This window comes from Cyanistes caeruleus, chromosome 12 (genome assembly GCF_971803275.1).
Source record: "Cyanistes caeruleus chromosome 12, bCyaCae1.hap1.1, whole genome shotgun sequence".
NCBI classification, from domain to species: domain Eukaryota; kingdom Metazoa; phylum Chordata; class Aves; order Passeriformes; family Paridae; genus Cyanistes; species Cyanistes caeruleus.
In genome coordinates this window covers 10,432,728-10,449,358 of record NC_141712.1, presented here as the reverse complement: position 1 = coordinate 10,449,358, position 16,631 = coordinate 10,432,728, and the positions used below count along the sequence as shown (strand labels likewise).

Sequence of the window (16,631 nt, the reverse complement as noted above, 5' to 3'; positions counted from 1 at the left end):
CAAGGGAAGACCTCCTTTTTGGTATTTTGCCATTGCATTAACTAATGGAGTTTAGTGGTTTCCTTCCATCACTGTAAACAGACACACGTTCATAAACACACATGGATATTCAAACTTCTAAAGGAGGGGGGGAAAGTGAGTTTTCTTCACAATAATTCCAAGCATATGGAAAAAAAATATTGTTTGTTATAGCTCATGGGCTTATGATATTTAAATTGAAATAGATTTTCCTAAATAAAAATAGTCTTTATGACATATGGCTATTAAAATGGTGCCATTCTGTTTCTCGGCATTGTTAAAAAGTAATGATTTTAAATGTTTCATACCACCTTGAATTTTTGGCTGACTTTCAACAGCACTGAAACTTGCCATTCAGAAATTAAAGCAAAAAAAACAAACAAAAAAAAAAGGTAGCATAGATATTAGGGTATCTCCATGTCCCAATTATAGCTTTATAGCTCCTTAGTTTGAGGATTCCACTTTGATTTCCACTTTGAGGATTTTTCTTATTGCTTTATAATTACTTAGAAGCATAAAAATTTCAACTCTATGGAAAAAACCCTAAATTAATAAAACCAAAAAATCAAAAAAAAAAAAAAAAGCAAAAAAAAAGCAAAGAAAAGCGAGTTTTGAAATGATGGCAGGGAATTTTCTCAGTGATGTCAGCTCATTAAAACTGAGCAGATTGTTTCCACAGCAAACATCCAACAAAGCAGAAATCCAGGTGCTTTCCTATTTCCCACACCCCTCCTTTTTTTAATTCTAAGATGAATTTTATTTTCTCTTGAAAAATTATTTCATTTGACTAACTGAAGAACATCTTCCTTCTTGATGAAAATTTATCCATATGTTCACTTGTCAAATTAGAATCCATACTTGGGCTCAACTGTTTTTTAGGGCAGTATTCTAAATCTAAATCTAATCTGAAAATGATCAGGTGACCTAAAGTTTTGCATTACAGGGGAGGCTTTTTGGATCATGCAAGAGCTATGGAACAAACCTCAGAGACAGAGAAAAGTTGTTACTCTCTGCCTTTTTTCAGGCAGATGTAATTTCAGGTAAAGAGTCAGACTGAGATATTGGCCAAATAGCCTTTGGAAAAGTTCTTTGACCTGGCAGTAAAGGTGGTAGAATTTCTCAGGCACAGATTTGGTGGGCATATTGGTCCATATAAAATCTAATGTGCATTCAAATGGATTTATAGCAAAGTTTTACATTGCACCTGCCTTTCTGTTTCTTCGATGTGGGAAACTGTTTTAAAGGCTTAAAAAAGGCTGGTCTTCAAAGTTAAATTAGCATGATGCCTTGAGCATTGTAGAGTTTGGGACAGACAGGTGATTTTGAAAACTAATCTCAAAAACTGCCTCGGACAAAATTTACTGAGTCTTTGATATCTTGTTGAAGGGTGAGTGCAAAGAGATCTATTCTTCAAATTTGTAATGGCAGAACCAATGGTTGAACTGGCGAGCAAAGGCGAAGCAGCCAAACCGGAGCCGTGCAGTGGTTTGCAGGGAGGCTGGGACGTGGCCAGGCTGAAGAGCTGGAGTCTTGGGTCGGGGTGGAAACTGCAAAGGGGAAGCTCTCAGCTTGGACTTTCGTCTTTATTTTTTCATGAGAATAAACAGGCTTTGAGACAGTGTACAGGAACATTGAAGTGATGTCAACTTTACCAATGCTAGCCTGCCAGAGAGGGGAGGAAATGGGTGAATATGGGCTTCACAATAATTCCCTCCCTTCCCAGGGGGCAGGTTTACAGCACAAACTGTTGATGAGGAAAATAGGAAAATTTAAACATTTTGATAATTTCCAAATATTCCACAAATAATTTCCACTTTTCCCTCTTTAATTATCCCTCTCTTTTTAAAGCCACTTGGGGCTAACATTCTACAAATGTCATTTGAATGAATTTCAAATTTTGAAACAGGTTTACTTTTGTTATAGTGCATTTCCCATTATTTTTAAAAGCTGGTTAGGTTCATTGGAGAAGATATATACAAAGTGAGAAGAACCTGTCATATAGGAAAGAAAAGAGGAGTGGGAGTTACATGATGTTTTTCGAAGTGAATACAAACATATCCTAGCCCAAACCAGTTTGCCTTGTGGGTCAAACAATTGCTTATAATGAAGAAAATAATTTTAAAATAATTTTTAAAATAAAATAATTTTAAAAAATAATGATAAAAAAAATTTTAAAATGCTATTAAGTAAATGTTACCTTTTTAATTCAGCCTAGTTTAAAGTTTGTGTACAAGCCCATAATTAGTTAGTAACTTCTATTTCTCTTTCATTCTTATGGTGTCATGCCAGCATGGCCTATTGATGAAAGGTACTTCATTGGTAAAAACATTCCATGCATCTCACATTGCTTGAATTTATATTAATACAGATATTATGCTCTGTTAAAGGATCAAAACAGGAGTAACAATAACAAGTTGTTCTATTAATGCCTTAAACCTCCAAAAGTATTAGGATTAAAAATTCAGTCAGGTGAAAAGGCTAATCAAACATTCCTATATAATAGACCAGATCCTGTTGTAGCAGATGCTTAGGGTTTGTTTTTCTTGGGTTTTGTTTGTAATTGCAAAATTATAGTGTTATAAAATAATTTTTCAGGTATTTTGTATGTCAAAACCTGGGTTAGCCTTAATCCATAACCAACCTGTATTAATTTATGACATCTATCTTAGTGCTTCCATTTGGATTTTGCAGCTAAGGACCTGGTTGTGGTCACATAATCAAGGACATCAAAATATTATAGGTAGAAACTGGGTTTTTAATAAGTACTATACTTGAACATCTGCTTTCATTTAAAAAAAAAAGAAACACATTCAGAGAGATTATCAATTGATTATAAATTAACTTGCAAGTTTTCAGTTTCACAAAATGCTCTTTGCTTGCTTCTAGTGTATGATGTGTGTATATCCATTCCCTGTGTGTGCACATATAAAAGTAGTCTTGGCATAAAAAAAGAATGTACAGAAGTTTTCACAGAGCAGGCTACAGGGATTTTGTCATGTGCATGAACAAGTCTTTACATAACTTAAAGAAAAACATACATTTACGTAGCCATAGGAACAGATTTACACTAATGTCTTAATTCTCCTCTAAGTCAAAGCTGCTTTGCAGAGCTTTAGCTCCTACTGTTGCTGTAAGTGAATGATGAGAGCAATTTACCTCCCACTCTAAGCAGTGAAGGGTGTGCTGTGCTGAGTGCACACAGGGATGCCCCAGCCAGGGCAGCATGGAAAGGGTCTGGTGGGGTCCTCCTGCACACCAACCAGAGTAGCTCTGTGGTGGTGCTGTGATTGATGGCTTTGCTGGGACACTCTGGGAACTATCCCAAATTTCTGGGGAAGGTAGTAATCAATGGGGGCATCTTTGTGCCTTTCTTGTTGAGCCATGTTTAAATTTTCCTTGTGCAGTGAGTGAGCCTGGGAAGTGCTGGACAGATTTAGATGATACAAAATCTTTAATTTTAAATAGAATCGTCTTTCTTTGTATCATAATAAAGTCAAAACTCGACTCCACATCGTCTTTTAGAGCTGGGGGGAAGGCAAAGCATTCTCCTGACTTTATTGTTTGTGCTTTGTCTGTTTTTTTCTCAGCAGCAACACTGCTGGAATATTGTGCAAGAATTTAGTTTGTCTTTAGATTGCCCTCTGACAATCCTGAACAATTGTCATTCTGCAAACTGCATGATAAAAGACCATGAATAAGTTGTTCCCTTGACCATTTTTTCCCTTTGTTTATTTCCATCTATAAAACAAAATCTACAAAATTGCATCAGAATATTATTTCATAATGTAACATTCTGGTTGTAACATTCCTGTTTGTTTCGTGGTTTTCATTGTTTAATTCTCTGCAGTGAATATCGTTAACCCAGAGACTCTGGGATCCCATGAGCTTGGATTTGGGGAAGTTTCTGTTGTTGCAGTATGATTATTAATGTGGAAGTTTGGAATATTCTTCAGATAAACAAGTATCATTTAAGTGTTTTGATATAAAGTAAACTGAAGTGTGAAAGAGCAGATGTAGTAATAGTTTTGTATTCAGCTTTTCACTGAAGAGAGTATTCAAAATATTACAGTATATTTTTAATAGCAGTGTCACAGCAGGTAGAGTATGAGTTGATATAAGAATATCCTCTAAACTGTTAGTTTACTTTTATTTTGCACTATGCTAACCACTTTGCTATTTGAAACTTTGTAGTACATATAGTTTAAATATGTGTACAGTTTCAGGTTGTTGAGGTTTTGTTTTTTTTTATTTGAAGATAATGAAAGTTTGGGGGAAAAAATAACAAAAGAGGAAACAAAAGTAATCTTATTAATGCAGCTTCTTTGAAGGGCTAAACTCCCTTCAAAGGCTCCTGGCAAGAGTTACAAAACTAAAAGTATTTATTGCTTTTTCTCTTCCCCATGTTCTGTGGCTTACAAACAAATAACTTTTTCCTTATCTTATGGTGGCTTTTTAATGATTGTAAAAGTGCAAGATGGTTGAGCAGAGAACAATACTTCTCCAGCACAACAGAAATGAGATCTAATGATTCAAATTTAAAGTCTATAAGAAATAAAAACTTACGGTTTTTAATAATGCTTATAGTAAATACATGTACAATTTCAAAATTTCTCTTTAGTTTGAGGTTCTGCCTCGGAATGAGATAAACATATTGGGCAAGGAATGTTTTCAAAATGATAGACAAAAGGGAGATTGTATTTTTTATATTCCATAAAAATATCTATTATTGCCTTCAAAGTTTAGTGACATCACATCTTATAGCTGTATTGTTATTTACTTTGATATTGTCATCACTCAAGAGGAATTCAGTGTATGATATATATTTCTTGCTGCAGTAGACAAATCTGGAAAAGGTTTTTTCCACAGGTGAGTTTTCCTTTTCACCTTGATCCTACCTTACCTTTACTTGCTATTTCCAGTGTCACTTTCAATCAAGTCAAAGCAGGTTTTGGTGCAATCCAATTTTTGCTTGGACACAGGCAGTCAGACATAGAGATTGAGAGGGTTTTTTGTTATCAGCTTGTACCCTTAAAAAATACTTAAGAAAGGCATTTGATCTGCTTGGATGCTGTATCTAGGAGAAATCTATTTCACTTTGAATTCACTGGTCAGTGTATCAAAAACCACTGTCCAGAATTCCTCAATTGATCAATTGATCCAATACAGAAGGAATATTTTCTTTCAGTGATGTGTTTCATTACAATACTTTGAATGGTGATGAGCTTGTTTATTTAGTTGCACAAAAGTAATATTTGTAGCACAGATTTCTTTTCATATGCCATCCTAAATTGTCTTTGAATCAAAACAGTCAAATATCAGACACATCTTACCCATTAGCAATTTATTTGCCAGGCTTTTAGACTTTCTCAAATTCAGTATCACATTTATTCCTTCAAACTGAATTCTTGTAGGCTGAGAAACTCTTTCCTCTGAGGTTTGGTATTATATTGCTAATCATGATGGAGAACAAGTGACCTTTTTAATCTTACTACTAAGAATGGATCTCTGTTAAGTGCTCAAATAATTCCAGTGGCTTTGTTATTTGCTGATTTCAGTCATGTGAATGTGTTTCATTCATTTCACTGCAATATAGAAGTATGAGTTTATTGTATGCTCTGCATAGATTTTTATTGTACCTTGTTCAATAAAGACTATGGATAGGCACACACAGATAGGATGAAAACATGGTATTTGCTTAGGGTTTGTCTGCAAAAGTTGGAATGGTTTGTTTTATCTGAAAATGGATACTCCCTCTGACACCTCCTTCTGTCAAGATTCAAGTTAGTCCCATTTACCAACATAATCTTGATTAGATATTATCTGACAACAGATGCTTTGGTTGTTGTGAGGTGATTCGTGATATTTTGGATGTTTTAAGGTGATAAGTGATGTTTTGGATGTTGTAAGAAATGAGCTCAGTAATTTGTTTTAATCTTCCCTCCAAGGATATGCTAGAGCAATTCTGCAAAAACAGTCTTTATACTCTTAGGTCATAATGTGTAGCTGAAAGAAACATAGATCTTGATTTCAAAATAATCTAATTAATAAAACATTTTTAAAACAAAAATATAACTAATCAAAATAATTACAATGTATAATACCAAAGTGCAGTTGTTCAGTGATACATATTAGCTAGAAAAAGAATAATTATGTTTTTTCTGAAACTAACTGGCAAAACCCAACTGCACTCATGTTTTATTAAAAGCCACTTTTATTGCACTGGCTGTTTTGTCTGAAACGTAATTTACATTTCCATCTGCAAGTACTTTTTTTAAAATTCTGTAGATAACTTCCAGTTGTCAGTACTTTTATACTATAAACTTTTCTGTGGTATATACTGAAAAATTGTGTGTCAATTAAACATGCTTTAAATATCTGTCTTTGTTAACTTACAAGGTTGTTCCACAATGTGTTAATGAGATTTGCTATATTATTTTCTGCCAACTTACTTTATTTCAGCACTTCCTCTCTGCCCTTTTACAACTAGATTTCTTCACATTTCTAGTATACTGGTTATTTATAGTTCCAGCTACAGGCATAGCTTCCAGTTAATGGGTGAAGTACATAAATACGAGTTTTAAATCAGAAATACAAAATGGCAAATCTGAGCTCAGTCCTGATTTGTGCTTGATTTCAGCACCGTGCAACAACAGCAATCTGTGCAGAAACAGGTATGGAACAAACACAGTTCAGCAGCAGAATGGTGCAGCCAGAGAAGCTGCAGAGTATCCAATCTGCAGGCTTGTGTCAAATAAAATTCTTGCTGTCTTATCTCCATTGTGAAATGACCTGAATAAACCCTTCTGAGCTCACACTCCATGTGGTTTTGGCAGAGACTAATTTTCTGTCTCCTCTGATGTAATAATGGCTTGGGAAGTCCCAGAATCCCTAGGATGTAACATCATCATATATAATTTTAGTTTGGGACTAGAATTGAGATCAGTGTAGGATGTTTAGACAATTCTAGTGGTGTTTGTAGATATGCAAGCAAACCATCTGTCAGGCTCTGTATTCCCTTGCACAGAGCATAAATATTGAGAATCCTACCTGAAATCCATGAGGAGTTGATCAGTTTACCTTACGTGGCACTTATCTTACCCAGTTCCTCCTAAGAGGCTGGGGAAGGGAAGAAGAATAACCTAATTTTTCAGTTTATGTCCACTACATGTTGCTCCCTTTATTTTCCAAAAATATTTAACTCAGGAAAATCACTAGGCTCAAGATGAGTCCATTAAATGGAAACACTTCCAGATATTCATCACTGAAATTAAGATTTTTACCTCATATTTAAAAACAACTTATGAATCAGGTTTATTGAGGCACGACTATTAGCATGAACATGCTTCCAAAAATATTCTGCTGTTAAATTTTTGCTGGAGGTTTTTAAATGAGCGGCTCAGAACAGAATTGACCCTTATTTAGGCAGGAGGACAGGCTCCAAATGTTTCCTTCAGAAGTTCATAGAAGGTTATTTGGGCCCAAAGTCCATTGTAGGGACATGAACACAGTGTGATCATACATGACAGAGAGGGAGGGGGTTAATAGAGGTATTTGAGCATGGAAAGGGAGAAACTGATGGTTTTTGTTATACATTTAAAAGTGTATGATGGTGATATTACCATAAAAAGGGAAATGTCTTTCCAGGCTCTAGATGACAAACAGTACCCTTTTCTGTCTACTCTTTCCAGAAAAATTTATTACTGCTAAGGATTCTTTACATGATGAGCACTTCTTTAATCTAGGTGATCCAGTAATTTACATTGGGAAACAATGTAAAAAAATGAAAAAAAAAAAAAGTGCTAAATTATTTTAAAAAATAAATTTACTAAAATAAATTTTGAAATGCTCTTTAAGGCACAAGATTAAATAAACACAATTGGTTTCAGCCCATTTTCTGTTTGGCAGCATTCGTTTGCACAGATCACTACTTCCCAGAAGGGAATAATTTTCATTGTGCTGTTCCTCTGATGTTGAGATTTCAGGTAAAAATTGACATGCAAGCATTCTTAAACAGACTGAGGTCTTTGGGATCCTGAGGTTTCTAGATATGTTTGTTGTTCACAAATGACAGCAGAGGCTGGGCAGGATTAGTGCTGTAGAAAGGAAAACAGTGAAAACTGAATTTTAGCTGGAAGTAGCAGAGGCAGGGAAGGGACAGATCAGAAAACAGGTAAATTCAATCCATCTCCCTACTAATATAAAGTGAAAAATAACTTTCTGTGAAAGTATAAGCACAACATATTGCAGTCTAGAAGTGATATTCACAATGAGCTTACAGAAAGAATAAGATTGCTTTAGCTACATGAGGCTGGATGGAATATTACCTTAATTTCTTTAATATGGTGTGATCTTTGGATGGTTAGAAGCCAGATTTTACACTCCATACCTGAACCCTTCCAAAAGGAAATAATGGAATTTCAGAACGTAATACCTCTTTGAGTTAATTTGTTTTATAGAATCTTCATGTACTTCAGATCTTCATGTGCAGATGTATCAGCTGAAGAAAAGTCACTTGGGGAGCAGCAAACACTTTTGGGCAGCCTTTCTTTCTTCAGGTAAAAAAGTCATCTACTACGTAAGCAGATGCATTTTTTCAAGTTAACTACACATACTCCTGCAATGAATAATTTTCTCTGTCAAGTCTTAGGATGTCAGAAGATACAGAATCCAATTTTACCTAAAGTGAAAGCCTGAGTATGAAAAGGAAACTGAAATAAAATATCTGCTTGTGGTATTTTGCTTTTGCTTTAGCTTTGATAGTCTATCAAGCTGCATTTTTGGTGGTTTCATCTCTGTGTTTTATGGATATGGCTTGCTGGTGGGCTGCTCATTTATACCATGAAACAGCTTATAAACTGGCTTTTCATTTTATTGCCTGAAATGAGCTGGGTTTCTAGCTGTACAGATAATTAGATAATCACTAGAAAATACATTGTTTCTTTTCTGAGTTTTTAGTCACTCTTAAGATGTCTGCTGTATACTCAGAAATAAACATGTATCAATGTATAAGAAGCACAGCTGCACTTTGTAGGCATAGAACCATAAAATAAAATCTTTAAGTATCTTTGAAGCAATGTCCCTGTTTGTTTTACTCCGATCCATCATGGGACCAGTATTTCTTTCCAAGAAAATGGATAATTTTGGGAACTATTTTCACAATGGGAAATCAAAAGTTGTTTAGCACAGGTGTTTCTATGGATTTGATGTAAGAGAATATATAGGCTTGCAAACTGTATTTCCACCTGCTTGCAATATAGCTTTGGGATACAGTATAAAATGGTGAAGTTGCCTGGATCAAACTGTTTTAAAATGATGAGATTTCTTTTCATTTGTTTTGTTGTTTTTTGGGGTTTTTTTCCTGATATTATTGGTGCTCCTTTTTTCATGTGTGTATATCTATATGGTTCTGGATTTCCTACCCAAACCATTTGTTGTAAAAGTAACTATATAATTAATAGAAAGCTGGTGGAAACTTTAGAAAAGCTGTCACCCAAGATAATGCCCAGCAAAGACACAACTCCATAAGATGAATATGGATTAGATAAACATATTTTTAAAATTCTGCAATTTGTTTAAAAGTGTAATTTGTTTTAAAAGTCTATTTCTTATTTAAATTTTCATAAGAAAATTGTATTTTTTACAATATAATACAATGTAACTGTTTTTAAGAATATAAATGCAAAGTGAGAGTATCTTTAAAGGTGCATATTATCTACATTGTGAAGCTATAGAAAAACATAATGCTAAATACGTACATTAATCTTTTGTATGATTAAAAAAAGCAAAAAGAAAGAATTTTTTACTCTAAGTGCTGTAGAATTTGTTAAGAATATCTGTGGAATTATTAAACAGACTTAATGAATTCCATAGCATGAATTAGGTTTTGTGTGTTTACAAATACTTCCTGTAGATCAGATTTATTTTCCTCTCTGCCTGCATTTATGGATGCACAGTGAAGTTTATCCTCCTCCAAACTGTTCTGTTGGAGCTGCTGTATCTTGAAGTCAGATTAGCTATGTGTGTATTTCACTTTTGGTTTGAGATCATACCAAATTTAAAAGGTCATTATACATGCAATTTTATCCAAGTTGGTTTCTTTATGAAGATGGTGAGTTACTCCTACCACGTGGAAACTTTAAAGCATTAATTTCTCTGAGTGCTTGAAGGCAGCAAGTAAATGAATTGGTTGTCATATTGCATTTTCCAGTCTTGATACAATAGCAATTATAGATCCACTTCAAAAATTGAGCTGTCTTTCAAACAACAGTGTAGTGGGCTGGTTATGTTTGGTTTTTTTCTCTTCCAGGGATGTCAGATGTAGGATGGGGCTGCCGGATTTCTGATAATTATTACCCCACTCTGTCATTTCTGCAAACATTCCCCCACAGCCTGCTGCAACTAAAGTGAATTCTGGTGGCATCTCACTTCCAGTGTGTTTCCAACTAGTGAAAAGTGGATTTCCTGATATCAGCTGGGTCATGAGCTCTGTGCTGCAGCAGGATTACACATGTGCTGCCGTGAAACGTGAAATCAGAGCAGAGCAAGACCTCCCCTGAGAAACACAGGCTATAAATTGTAAAACCTTTAAATGAAGGGCTAGAAGAAAAAGGCTTGCCTTAGGTTAGGGTTAATTGGTTTTGGTACAAAGAGTTTTATGTTCATAACTTACTGTCTGTCTATCTCTCCTCTTCCTGATTTCTCTAAAGTTGCTTTGCTTTGGGGCAAGTTTGTATTTGTTTTTCCTGACAATGATATGGTTGAAATTGAACTGTTCTTCAGGTGATGAACTTGAACTTATTTACTCAATATTTATCAGATCTTTGCCTTGAATGAAGATTCAGTTGTGTCTAAAAAGTTCATTTTCTGAATTAACTTTCATCTCCTCTTACAACCTTTTCTGTTTCAAATATTGGTACTTTCTGCTTTCACATTAAAAGGTCTTATAGTTTCATTAGTTTCTTGCAAAGTTCAAGTACTGCAAGTCTTACTGATACAAACCTTAAAATCACAGAAAATTGGCTGAAAAATAGTGGTTCACTGAATAATTAGTTAACATAGATAACTTTTAGGGTGTGTTCTGCTGGTTGAGAAATTTAGGACATTTGGATTTTTGCAGCATGGTAATTCTTGACAATTGACTTTAAAGTATGGTTGGGTTAATTCTTTCCATGAACCCATGAAACCTAGAAGTGTTTTTCAATCTAAAACATTCAACTGGTCTGAAACAAACAAATAAACAAATAGCCTTTCCTCTTAAAATTTCAGTTGCCTTGACAAAACTATGCCCTCTGACAGGTCCATTTGAAAGCAACTCGAGCTTGCTGAAAAACATGAGCTGTTCTGTGTAAATTTACAGGCAGCCCCACACCATTTAAGTGAAATGGTGTTAGAACAGATCAGGTCTTTCTCAGTACTGTAGTGACAGTCTAACAATTTTCTGGGAAAGTACCAAAACATGTAAGTTGGGAAGAATTACTGAAAGAAAAAAAAAATTAAATATCTAAATTACTGTGTTCTAAGAGCCAGAATTGTCCATTATCATCCCTAAAAATCAAAATCTTTTTAATTTACACTAACTCAACGTATTAAAACTGCAGCACCTAAGAAATATAAAATGTTCCTTAAGACATCTCCATATACAGTGTAAATTTGTAACTACCATGGATCTGAAACCTCATTTTTATTGCACTTTGAGATGGTTTCTGATCTGATATGTATGCAGTCACAGGAGTCACTTCTGCTTAATGAAGATGAGACTGAGACCAGAAACAGATCATAAATGGGTCAACAGCAAAGTGGGAATGAAAAACAGCAGGCTGGAATAGACTAGTTAAGAAGGCTGGAAAGTGGATGTATCATCTGTAGGAAGAAAATGGTTTTAAGTTGCCCTGCAGAATTAGGAAATATTTCTGCATCTGCCATACGGGCTACATGGCCATGGACACATAATCCTGTCAGATCCCATCCAAGACCATATCTTAAACAAAGCAAATGGATTTTTCCCTGACCTTTTACACATTTACTTTCTCTCATAGGACCACAGCCACTTGCCACTTGAAGTAAATAAGATGGGGGTTTGGGGTCTGACTTAAGTGTAAATATCTGCTTGTACAGCCAGTTTGAAGTCATTTAACTCAAACTAGATGGTGTGATGCATCCAAGTTCTTTTTTGGCATAACTAATAATATAGAAACAGCCATCAGTGCTGAGAATTCAGTGCCAGAAAAATCAATTTATGATCATTGACTTGTTAGTGTAAACACCATGCCATGGTATCAGTGTGGTGGAATGCTGAATGGTGCTGTTGCTCAGAGCCTGTGGGCCACAGGTAGTGGTGAGCACTGCCTGGCTGTGTGAAGGAACTTAGGGGCACTTGGGCTTTCCAAAGTGGAATTACTGAAAATGTAGTTTCCTGTCTTATAAGAGACACCTGAGTATTTGAAACCTCTCTAAAAATGTATGCATGACTGCTTAGGAAGGGCTTGAAATACAGTGGGGATGGTCATAGAAAAGCTGATGAGAAATTAGCAGCTCATTTGTCAGGCAGGAATTGCAGAGTACCTGTTAAATAAAGGATTAGCTCATATGTTGAAAGAGTGGGTAAAAAGGAGCAGAGGTTAGCGACTGGTTTTGTGATTGCCCTCAACTGTCCTGTTAGGGGGTGAGGAAAAGCATTGAAAGAGTAAAGGCTGTAGATATGGACAGTTCATGTGCCCTGTGCATCAATTCCCAGAGCCATTTCTGGGCAGCATCTTCCCCTCATTTCCATGTTCCCTGGGATCAAACAGAGCATTGCTTGGAGGCCTCCCAAGCCCAGGGGAGATGAGTCAACCCCTGCCCCTTTGTGCTAAAGGTTGAGACAAAAAGAAAAGCTGTGACTACCATTGTGCCAGTTGGCATGGCCCCTGCCTGCCACACTGCCAGGGTGTTCCAAGAGCTGGGCAGGAGCCAGGCTGCTCCCCCATCTCCTGCCCACCAGCCCCACCTCTGCCAGACATCTGCTTCTAGCACCGTGTGATCTGCCGGCAAGTACAGATGAAGTGTGCAGGAGAAAAGCCACAATACCTGTCTTTCCTTGCCATGGGCAGAAGGCACATGCATTCCCATGTGTGAGGGTTGGCTCTGCTGGCACAATGTATTGGAATGATGGACTTTCCAATTTCTTTTATTTTGATATTTTAGCTTAATTTTTTTTTATGCAAATGCCTTTAATGGTAACATGGCAGCTCACTCATAAGAAAAAATGTAAATAAAATTATGAAATAAATAGTAGAAAACATTTTAAAACCAGCAGATATTCTATTTCCCACTGGGCTGTTATTACTGAATACTGTAATGTCTGTATTTTGTTCTATTTGCTGCAACAGACTGGATTTATAAATACTCCCACTGTCTTTGATTGTAGTTAGATTGTGGTGTTGATTAGATGAATTTGGCAGACACACAGCAATAAGCAAAGTACAATCTGAGCAATAAAGTGGATAGCAGCATTTAATTTCAAAGATGTTTTTTACTAAAATCAGTAAATTAAAGTTACGAAACATTTGTGGATACGTGTGCTATGTAATTTGAACCATGTTGGCAATAGGCAAAGGAATAATTTGTTGTAGATAACTAATAACAATACAAAATTAATTTTGTAGATGATGAAGAGGCTTTGAACTATTTCTAAGAAAGTATTTGTTATTCATCTCAGATTACACATATGGAAACTGAGGCATAAAGTGCAGCATGAAATATGCCTGACCATCACTTGAAGAATCCAGCAGTTATAAAAGACCATGAACCCTAAGAAATTTGATCTTTTGCCTTCTACTTTTAGCCTCATGTCCAGCATTCAAAGCAAATTATAGCAAGTGACACTATTAAATTGTTAATTGGACACCTTGTGGTAAAATCCTTATTAAGACTGTTGCATTATTTCATTCTATTGCTATAAATATTTCTCCATTCTATGGTTTATTTTAACAGGGCTTTTTGGCAAGGGGTTTACCACCCTTATTACAGTGAAGGGGTCAAATGATGACCTCAGTTTTATCGTGATGTCGATACAGTGAACTTTTATTGGATCAGCCCTACCATTCCCAAAATTAGCACAGCATGAATGAAGAATGAAGCTCTCTTGTGATCAAATTCTCTGTCATTAAAACTTTCTTCATAGCAACTGAGATGAGAATCAGGTCTTGTACATATAATAAAAGCTATAAATTGCTCATCTGTTCATTTTGGGGTTTGGAGATGTTTTGGGAGTAATTGCTGATGTCTTGGAACACAACGGGTCTGTCCATTTTGCAATTTGATGAGTCTCTTTTGCTTGATCCTGGAAGGGGTGTGCTGATACTGCCCGAGGCTGTGATTCTGTCTCCAACAGCAATCTGCTGCAAGAAAAAGACTTTAGTTACTGTAACAATACATAGAAACTGTTAAATATGTAGGACTAGTTCTTTTGACAGGATAGTGGTGTATTGTGTTAGCTTTCTGGCAAACCCTTGGTGGAGAGCTGATATAACAACACCACAGTGTGAAGATAATTCAGTGGAAGTTAAAAGGTGTCCTCAATTTGTCATCAAAACAGATTTCACACACAGGGAAGAGCAAGGGATGGGGACAGGGTGTCAGTCTTTCAAGACCATTAACAGCTATTATTCCACAGCCTGCTTAAATTCTTTTTCTGCTTAGTATCAGTCCCACAGAGAGCGACTTCAAGACTAAGGAAGTGGTGCAGTAGCTGATTACATCTTTGTTATGTCTTGCTTTCCATTTCAGTTTTAGTATTTGTAAAGCCTGCAAGAGCTGGTGGAGGTCAAATTTAATTTAGAACAAAAATAGTTTTGCATCCAAATAAGGTTTTATCATCATATGTGAGGTATTTCACAAACAGCTGTTGGAAATATTAAAATGTGTGATTGTTAAAATGAATGGAAGGTAGAAAATCATATTAGGTGTTAAACATTTGTGCATCATCAATTTGCATTTACAGTTTGGCTTATCTAGATATGGATTGCTATGATGATGATGATGATGACTAAAGTAGGATCTGCCAGATCTGTAAATGTTCCATATCTCTCAGTAGAGACTCAGCTTGTATCAGATTCACATGATTTGTAGATTTGGCTTATAACACACATCAACCTAGGCTGAATTTGTCTGATAAAATCTCCCTTTTTGACAATAATACACTTTCATGGTGCAACTTCAAACTAAAGAAAACTCTGAAGAGCTCAGTTCTGGTGAAGTCAATTCTCCTTCTGTCATTATCTTAAGGAGAAATTCAGGCAATTCCAGCAAGATGGAGTACAGACCTCCAGCATCAAAATGTGGAGTTTCAATATCACATCTGCCATGAGCATTAATTTCATATGAGAAAAAAAAAAAACAACAATATTTTTTTATCAGTAACAGGAAATTTTATTATATAGAAATGTCTAACTATTTCTGAGATGTTTAATTATTAAGTGGAGCTGTGCTAACCTGAAATGTAAGCAAAATGTGCATTTCTTGGAGCATGAGCCAAAGCCTGTTAAGGTAAATAGGAATGTTCTTGTTTATGTAAGTGGGCTTTGGTCCAGAGCCTGCACAATCACCTGAGAAGCAATTTGTTACCTGTTTTTTCTGTATCCTGAAAAGTCTGTTAAAAATGCTGTGTGCTGTGCTCAGCTGAGTGCCTGGGTGCACTGAAGGGATGCTTACCAGCACTGCAGATTTGTGTTCAGGGCCCACTTCTTTAAGCTATATTTTAATTTTAAAGAAATGTGAACTAACTTTGTTTTGGGAGGAGTGGACACTACTTTGAGTGTTCAAAATGCTATCTGATGGGATTAGAGCTCTATGATGTGCACTACCATAAAAGTGATCATTAATTTCTGAGATGATTCTTGATTACAAAGGCATTGAAGTTCACATTCTTAAATCACTTTTAAAAATTGCAGTTTATAAATTGTTAGAGTATCCTGATAAAATTGCTCTAACTGGCACTTCAGAGGAGCATCAATTAGCTCATTCTCTGTGACACCTTTACATAACCTTCAACTCATATTCTCCTTGAGCAGCACATATTTCACAAATACTTCCCTAAAACTAATGTGTATGCTAGTATAGCAAGGCTGTGTGCAAAATGTTATTATATTCCAAGATATTTATAGTTTTAAGATCTCTCAAAAGTATAACTTAAATGTGGACCTAAACTGCAGAACCCTCAAACTAAGAATTAGTTGTAGTATCTTATCATTGGTCTGATAACCAGAGCAGTTTCCTCTCGAGCAGTGGGAGAGGGATTCACCATTTGACTTTGAAAATTCATCTCATTTATCCCAATCAAAAGTGTACAGACAGAACTTGTGACCCAGCTAGCTTGAAAATGCTTTGTGTGTCACTGTTTTTTCTGTTCTTATAGTCTTTCAGCAAAGGTTATTGAGACAAATTTGGTGGGATGCTCATGTTTTATTCTAAAGAGCAGGAGCCCCCTCAAACCTTGCACCTCTAATCAGTGATTAATTTAGCTATTGCACTACTTCTAGCAAAATATAATTGTACATATATCAGAGCATTCTCATGACAATTCAAAAGATAAAATTAATTCTTAATTAATTCAAAGAATCTGCCAAGGACAAACA

The 16,631-nt window shown here is 35.7% G+C and overlaps 1 protein-coding gene across 1 annotated transcript in view; it reads left to right on the top strand.

Moving 5' to 3' along the window:
* The window catches only part of LOC111934607 (uncharacterized), a 370,779-nt gene that overhangs the window by 284,820 nt on the left and 69,328 nt on the right, over positions 1–16,631 (top strand). The window lies entirely within an intron of this gene.